Here is an 8,944-nt window from a genome sequence, read left to right on the forward strand (position 1 = left end):
TAGAAGTTTTTTTGTACAATCTCATTTGTTGATTCTTGACATTATTTCTTGTGCAATTGAGGTTCTGTTCGAAAAGTCTTTGTCTATGTTTATACTGTTAAGAGTTTTACTTATTTTATCTTCTAGCTGATGAAGTGTTTCTGTTTAATATTTATTTTTTAGTTTTTTGGTACCAGGGATCAAATTCAGTACTTTGCACTTGCCAGGTAGGCGCTTATGCTGCTAAGCTATATCCCTGGCCTCTGTTTAATATTTAGATCATTTATATATTTTGACTTTCATTTAGTACATGGTGATAAATATGCTAATTTACTCATGTTGCAAAATTATATTCTTCAAGCTTAGTTGTGAAATTTGCCCTTTTTCATTCTATTATCTATCTTCTTACCTTTTCAGGTTTGCTTAGTTAAAATGGTGTTACTGCAGAGGAAATTGCCTTCTTTAGTGCAGCTAGGTTTTCCTTTTTTCTGGACTCTGCTGACTAGGTCTTCATTTTCTTCCCTCACACTTATTATTCTTTCCTCCCTTTATTTCTCAAGTACAGAGACAGTGTAGAATAATGGTTAAGAACACTCTAATCTCTTATTGTATGACCCTGGGTAAATTAATTTTCTATTTTGTTCCTCAGTTTCCTTAATTGTACACTGAGGGAAATTATACTTTCCATTTCTTGGGGTTGATCTGATGATTAAACAAATTAATGTAAAATGCTTGGAATTCTTGGTTTCCTAAGCATTTAATATTATGTTAGTGATAGTACCACTGACATTTCTTTTTAATGTGCCTATGATAACTAAGTGAAATCTATGCTTCTGGACTTAATGCTCATGTACCAGCTTGTGGATACTATCAGATTTCTATAATTTACTTTTAATAGATTGCCATTTGACAGGTTCATGGGTCCTAGTAGAGGATATGGAGCATTCCCCTAGTTCAGTGCAGGGTCCTTGAGCCTATGCATCAATCACTGAATGGTAGCACACACTGTGCTTGCTAGCTTCTCTTTTCACTCATCTCTCTTTAGCAACTATTTCCATTTCCTGTAGACAGAAGAGAGACAAATAAATATATATTCTCTGTCCATACCTCTCTAAATTTGGATGATTTCTCAAAAATACTTGTGAATTGTAACTTTCTGGGATTGCTTCTGGAAGAGACAAAGGCAAAGGCACACTAAGCCTCACCAGAATCTGAGTAGTTGCCACCACTTTTTCTGCATTACTCACAAGGTTGCATTACTTCAGTTTAGCTGTTATTGACAAAACATGTGTGTTTATTCAAAAATAGTTTTCTTTGTAATTCTGGGGACAGGAACCAGAATCTTAAGTATACTACACAAGCACTCTACTCCTGTCAACATCTCCTGTCCTAATCGTTAGTTAGTTAGATATTGGTAGGCAGTGTGACCTACTTTACTCTTGAGCCTAATGCAGAAGTGAAATTGGCTTGTAGTCACAAAAGGAAAGCAACCACTTAGGTGGCTCTTCAACAAATTTTGCTTTAAGGCCACTTGTTATGTTGGCTGTTTCTTTAATTGGAAACTTTTATGTTCTATCTTCCTAGGACTCCATAGTACATACGTGAGTAAGTAGAAGCAGAGTTCCTAGAAGGATGTGGATAAAATTAACTAATTTGGTATAAAAATATTTCCCCCGGTACAAAAAAAAATTCCCCTGTATACCTCCCCACAGAATATATCATTCTAAATTTTTTTTAATCTCAAGAGACATTTCCTAAACTTTTGTTCATTAATTCACCTTCACTGTCCTTGCTTATCTTTTCAGCTAATTCAAAGTGGTGGGCACCAGGCCGGCCAAATAGCTCAGCAAATTAAAGTGCCTGCAAGCAGGCACAGGGGCCAGGGTTTCAATCCCCAAGCCTGCCAGGCCAGCTCCACCTCTGGGGCACTCCGAGACAACAATTGAGACTGGGCATGATGGTGCACTCCTGTAATCCCAGCTCTTGGGAGGCTGTAAACAGGTAGATCACTACGAGTCCAACCTACTAGTGAGACCCTGAACACCCTGTAGACCCTTCCCTAAAATACACACACACACACACACACACACACACACACAAAAGGAAAAACTGAGCTGGGGAGATAGTTTAGCAGTCTTAGCACCTGTCAGGCAAGCACAAGGACCCAGAGTTCAATCCCCAGTACCGCATGTCATGCTGGCCCCAGAACCCCAGGTGCGCCATGCCTGCCACAAAGTGGTAGGCACCAATATTTTTTCAAATCATTGTATTCCGGTCTTCATTCTTGTCCCAGAGTCCACTGTTCTGAATTTGCTCCTGGATGAAGAAAACTTCCTGCTGCATTCTTCCATGTAGCCTCCTTTCCTTTCCAAAATTGTATTAAGTGACTTCTACTTATCCTGAAATAAAATTTCAATAGGCCTAAGAACAGCCACAATCTGGTTAAAGCTACCGCAATGTGTATGACTAATGGTAGTTTCAAAACTTTCCTAGAAGTATTTGCTTTTATCAAATGAATAAATATCTCTGTGCATTAAATAGCTTTTTGCGTATGTAGTTTATTTCACCTTTCAACGAAAGCGAGGCTCTAGAGTTTTGAGTGGGGTGAGGAAAAGGGAGTGTCACTCCATTGTGAGGAAGGCAAGGAAAACACTAGCTTGCGAAGATGGTTCTTTCTATCAGAGAATCAGTGAGATCCAAATCTCACAGAATTCAACTCATACCTTCTGTCTCTTCTCACATTTCTATCTAGGAGGAATGTGGACAGGAATATCCTTGGGATTCAAGGCTTTTTGTGGCATGAGGAATTTGAGTTTAAATCCTTGGGTAGTAATATGAAAGATCTAATGTGACCATAGGAAAATTATTTGTTGTTGGTATTGGGAATTGAACTCAAGACCTTGTGCTTGCCAGGCAGGTGCTGTGCTGCGGAATTATATCCCTAGCCCAGGCAAATTGTTTAATCTCTTTGAATTTAGATTTCATTTGTAATACTATAGAGATACATTATTCTTCAAAGGTTATTGAGGTTTAATAATATTAAATGTTTAATACAGTGAAGAGTAAATGTTTTGTAAACAAAAGCTTTAATAAATAATTCTCCTTCACATGTTTATAGATAAACTTAGAACATGTGTGTATGCACCAAGGAAATTTAGTGGCAATCTTTAAATTGAAGAGGTATTGAAATTAATTTTTCTATAACAACAATATTATAAATGATGGCTAGGGTCCTATCACACTGCTCAAATATCTATTTAAGCTGTATTATTCTCAGTGAGCTTTGCTACAGGCAAAGTTTTTAGAAGTGTAGGGAGGTGTCTGAAGTAACCAACATCTTCATTGCATAAAACCTTCAATTATTTTTATGACACATAGTTGAGAACATTTAAGTGAAATCCCAGCATCCTACTCAGCCTATTTTGACTTTAGTTATGACAGTAGGGACTTCTCTTACCTCTTACTCCTAACTTTCTCCTTCTCCTTCCCCCCCACCCCCATTTATGTATTTGGTACAGGACTCGCTACACAGCTCGGAGAGGCAATAGTACTGTGCTGTTACTTGTGTATCAGTTTTTTGTTTGCATCTTATCATACAGACTTGAGTTACAGTTAAAGCATTTTTCATTGCTATAGAAGGAACAGATAAATTACTGTGAGCTATTTCACTGAGCCAGTTAATCAGCTATAAAGAAAATATTTTCTTTAAGTGGACAATTTAAGAAGTGTTAAAAGGAAAAATTCAATTTTTAAATTTTTTTCAGTGCTAAGGATTGAACCTAAGGCATCATACCTAATAGGCAAGTACTGTACCAACTGAGCCCAAATGAAAATTTTAGACGAGTTCAACTGCGCAACCCTAAGAACTCAAAGAGGCTTGGAGAACTCTACTGCACAATGTGGGCAGACAGTAATTATAAGCACAAAATGGAAGCAAGGTTAAAAACAAAAACAAACAAACAAAAAACATCTTGATAGTGTTTGCCTTATTTGAACACAGTCTTTCCTGCTGGCAGCCTTTGACTGACAAAGTAACAGGTGCAGTGAATGGTCAAATTTCAGCTCATTATGAGAAAATGTCACCATGTTAGGCTCTTTATGTGTTCAGTTACAGTGTAGTTCCTCACTAAGACATTAAGATATGGAGGCATTTTCAGGCAAAATTTAGTGTAACTTAAAGCAGTATAAGTATTTCTGATTAATAAGAGGCAAAACTACACTTTTGGTTTATATTGTCTACTCCTTCAGTTTTTTGGATATAGACTGGGATGCCCCTTGTGGCAGTCTCAAACATCAGTGGAAGCCTGATTTGCAGAGGTTTGACACTAACTGGAAAATCTTAGAAAAAATATGTCAGAAGGAAGAAAAAAAGGAAGGAGAAAAAAAGGAAATGCTGTAGGTTTATTTAGAAGTATAGTATAGCATTTACTGCTTGCTTTGTATATGCCACACATTATTTTACTTAATTCTCAGGATAATCATGTCAGGAAAGTATACTTTTATGGAAAAGGAAAGCAAAGTTTTTGCTCACATGCTTAGGTTGAACAGTAAAAAGTGTATACTTGTAGAAATGACAGTGCCAAAGCAAAATGGTGACAATCAAATAAAACTTCCGCTTTTTTATAGATGAGGTAAATGAGTCTTAAAGGTTAGCAGACTTTTATAAGGTCACCCAGGTTGTTAATGAAAGAATCAAGGCTATAGCTCCAATTCACTTTTATAATTGCCAGCTCAGTTTCTTTCTCTCTCTCTCTCTCTCTCTCTCTCTCCTCTTTTTCTCTCTTCCTTCCTTCCTTTCTTTCTTTCTTCCTTCTTTCTTTCCTTCCCTTTTTTTTTTTTTTAATGTATTGGGGACTGAACTCAGGACCTTTACACTGAGCTACATGCCCAGCCTTGTTTTTGTTTTTGTTTTTTTTAAATTACTTTTTGGTAGAGGGTCTCACTATTCAGCTTGGACTCATACTGATCCTTCTCAGCCTCTCCAGTGCTGGGATTATAGGTGTTTGCCACCACATCTGGTTTCAAGGGCTGTCAGGGCATGCCCGGAATTCTGGAGCTGGCAAAGCAGGCAGTACTGGGGATGGAACTCTGGGCCTTAGGCTTGCCAGGCAGGCACTTAGACTCTGGTGCTATCTCCCCAGTCCCTCTCAAGGCTTCCTTAAAAAGATTTTGTTTTTAAAAAATGTGAGACTCTTGCTAAGTCTTTAAATATCCCAAGTTGGACTCAAACTTGCCTTGGACCTGCCTCAGCCTCTTACGATTGCTGGGATTACAGTCCTGTGCCATCACACCTCACTTCATTCAGTTTCTAATACTCTGCTTCACTGCCCTTCAAAACTAAAAACTGGGCAAGAGAATGAGTTAAACATGTTAAACTTGTGGGTCGGTCACTGAATTCCACTTAAGTGGGATCCTCTAAGTACATAAAAAAATTCTGATTTAGGGTCTAAAATAGAAAATTAGCGTGAAGGGTGTCTGGGATGACTCTCCTTTAAAAACATAATTATCTCCATTTTTACTAAACCTGGCTTTATTTCTCTGTGTTGATATGTACAGAGCTGGCTAGAATGTTTCCTTATCCCCTCAGTTGGCTTTAAGCAAAGCAAATCAGTCTAGCCAGGTGCTGCTGCATAGTCCTTGAAGCAAGACGACAGGTTAGTGTCCTGACAACTCCAGCTCTCAAAGAAGCAAGTGTAAGCTGGGCAGGCGGGAGAGACTTGATATATGCTATCTAGTCTCAAGAGGCTAGGACTTCCTAAGGCATAAAAAAATTACCTATCAGCACTGAACCCAAAACACTAGATAAGACACTACCTCGAATTCTATTATACAGATTACTCTTTCGGTCTAAATTTCTCTCTTTACATTTCAGAGGTGATTTCAGGCCTCCTACCTAGCCCAGCTCACAGCACTAAAATACTTCCTACCACTCTCAGTCACTCAACATCAAGCCATTCCCTTCACGAATTAATAAAACTTGGTTTGCCCCTGGGTTAAAGGCTTTATTCCTGTAACCATCATCCTGGCTGGACTTTGGGCCCTTTGGATCCTCACAACTACAAATACACTTTAATGTCTTTATTCTTGCCATGGGTTGCCCTGGAAATAGTAGACTGAAATTAACTCAGTAGAATTCTAATGTCTTTTTCATGGAATTACAAATATAAGTTGTCCGACCAGGGTGAGGATGGAAAGGCATAGCTCAGTGGTAGAGTGTATGCTCAAAATGCCTGAGGTCCTAGGCTCAATCACCAGCACATAAAAATAAAATGAAATGTTAAAGTCCTAAAGTCACCCTCAATAAAATTTGAAATATTAAAAGCCAAATTCATGCTCTTTGCCCCATCTCCCAGAAGAACGAAGACCATTCCTAGCAATCAGACTGTCGACATTCCAGAAAACATCAACATTACTCTGAAAGGATGCACAGTTATTGTGAAGGGCTTCAGAGGAATCCTCCGGAGGGACTTCAACCACATCAATGTGGAACTCAGTCTCCTTGGGAAGAAAAAGAAGAGGCTCTTTTTGACAATTGGTTGACAAATGGTGGGGAAACAGGAGTTGGCAACTGTCCACACGATCTGTAGCCATGCACAGAACATGATCAAGGGGATCACGCTGGGCTTCCACTACAAGATGAAGTCTGTGTATGCTCACTTACTCATCAGCGTTGTTATTCAGGAGAATGGGTCTCGTTTAGAAATTTGGAAATTCTTGGGTGAAAAATACATTCGCCGAGTTCATATGAGGGTAAGTGTTTCTTGCTCAGTATCTCAAGGCAAAGAAAGATGAACTAATCATTGAAGGAAATGACATGGAGCTTGTTTCAAATTCAGCTGCTTTGATTCAGTGAGCCACAACAGTCAAAAACAAGGATACCCAAAAATTTTTGGATGCTATCTATGTTTCTGAAAAGGGAACAGTTCAGCAGCCAGTTTACCAAGTTTTACTTGGTAAAACTTTTTACCAAGTTTTACTCTTGGTAAAAACCAAGAGTTAATCCAGCCCTAGAAAGGAGCTTCTCTATTGTAAAGTCAATCTGAGATACTTTTTTGTAATTTTATCGATAAACAAATAGCGATGAGACAGTTTCAAATCAAATCACTAGGACAGTTTCAATAACTAACACACTACATACATTCTTCTTAGTGGTTAATTGCTGTACAAGACGCTAACTTGAGATCTTATTTACAAACACCATTAGAACAAATCATTCTATTCATTAAGAGAATGTAACTATATATCTATCCTAACCACTTTGAATACACAGATACAAAATGGACATTCATCTGTATACCCCTTTTTTGCTAAGTTCCGTTATTTGGATATTATAGGTGTGTAAACTCAGCAAAATATTCTAAAAGAGTCCAATAGTCCATAATAGCATTGGGTCTTCTGTTTAACTGGCAATGTCAGAAATTGTTGACCTGAGTCCCCCACAGCTCAACATAACAACATGGCTTTACTTCCTATATTTCGTCTTCATACTTTTCTACTGGATGGTTAAGACCAAGGTAAAGCAGGACCTATGCAACAAGAGTTGTAGCTATTGGGTCTGAGAAGGTCAGTGAAATCCCCTCAGGATTTATCCTGAGATCCTGTACCTCAGATTGTAGAACGTTTGTCAGAGTCAGCCATGTGGATGAGTCACGGCCATTGCTTGGCCAATGTGCTCTCTGTGAAAGCCTGAGAGAGTGTTTTCTCTCCATGTGACTCTCCGTAGGCACACTCTACATCATCAATCACTTTCCTCTTTGACCCATAATCTCCTTGATCAGAAACTTTGGGACACTACAGAGTTACATGACATTACAATACAAGTTCTCATATGTCCTGAGTCTTAAATGACCTTAGAAGGTTAGGGTCAAAATGTTGGCTTTCCTTGCAGCCCTCCTTTTTCTCTAATTTTGGTCTGCAAACTTAGGTTGTTAACCATCCAGAAGACAAGCTTATTGTTATTATCAAACAACTTAGGTTACTAAGCTTAACCTCACTATCTCTCTGCAAATCAAACATCTTAGGCATAACAAGGAACAGGTATTTTTCATCAAGTATTGATATGTTGAACTTTAAGTCCAATCCATGATATTTTAATGAGACAATAAAAGATCTTTATTAAATAGAAAAAAAGAACCGAATTCATATATAAGTATGTCAGCTCTAAATAAAAGACCTTAAAAAGGACATTAGAAACTCTTCCACGAAATTGAAAAGGAAGCAATCCTCCCACAATCATTCATGGAAGCAAGTATTATACTGATACCAAAACAAGGGAAAGACACAACTAAGAGAAATACAAGCCGATCTCCCTCATGAACATAGATACCAAAATCCTCAACAAAATCCTAGTAAATAGAATACAGCAAATCATCAAAAAGATCATACACCAAGACCAGGTAGGATTCATCCCAGGGATGCAAGGATGGTTCAATATTCGAAAATCTATCTATGTAATATACTATATCAATAGAGCGAAAAATAAAAACCACATGATCACCTCCATTGATGCAGAAAAGGCTTTTGACAAAGTCCAACACTCATTCACGTTCAAAGTCCTACAGAAAATTGGAATACATGACCTCTACTTCAATCTGGTAAAAGCCATTTATGAAAACCCAACAGCTAACATAATCCTAAATGGGGAAAAAGCAAAATCTTTTACTCTTAGATCTGGTACAAGACAAGGATGTCCTCTATCACCACTCCTATTCAGTACAGTTCAGGAATCATTAGCTACAGCCATTAGACAAGAGAAAGAAATAAAAGGAATAAGAACAGGCAAAGAAGAAGTTAAATAATCTTTATTTGCAGATGACATGATACTTTACTTGGAAGACCCAAAATAATCCACCAAGAAGCTACTAGAATTAATACAGAAATTCAGTAGCATAGCAGGTTATAAAGTCAATACCCAAAAGTCAATAGCATTCCTCTACACAGACAACAAACACACTCAGAGGGAAAT

The sequence above is a fragment of the Octodon degus genome, unplaced genomic scaffold (genome assembly GCF_000260255.1).
Source record: "Octodon degus isolate 3935 unplaced genomic scaffold, OctDeg1.0 scaffold00124, whole genome shotgun sequence".
In the NCBI taxonomy this organism is placed as follows: Eukaryota; Metazoa; Chordata; class Mammalia; order Rodentia; family Octodontidae; genus Octodon; species Octodon degus.